Raw genomic sequence first — 399 nt, 5'->3', positions numbered from 1 at the left:
GTACTGTATTGTGGCATACAGTAACTTAAGAGACAAAAAAAATTGTTGGTAAAGAAAAGGATTGATAACTCTATTGTGAGCATTGACATTTATTATAATTTACTTGTCACTTTTAAAATGTGAATTTTTCTTTTTTATGGAATTAATTTTCTCATAGTTCTTTTATTTATATTTAAATAATTATAATTCTTATGTAATATTATTTTATAATGCTATGTTTGGAACGTTTTCTGTATGCGATGTTTTTGATATGATATAATAAAAAACAAAAACAAAGAAAAAAAAGTACATTTTAATTCTCCTAATGACATGACTTTAGTGCTATAATAATAGGTTGCAAATTTAAATCACAACAAGAACGACATAACGAAGAAATGAAATGGATAATCCGGATAAAAA

The sequence above is a fragment of the Anneissia japonica genome, unplaced genomic scaffold (assembly GCF_011630105.1).
Source record: "Anneissia japonica isolate Jap-2015-1 unplaced genomic scaffold, ASM1163010v1 scaffold287829_len2072220_cov186, whole genome shotgun sequence".
Lineage (NCBI taxonomy): Eukaryota > Metazoa > Echinodermata > Crinoidea > Comatulida > Comatulidae > Anneissia > Anneissia japonica.
This window is presented reverse-complemented; position numbering follows the sequence as displayed.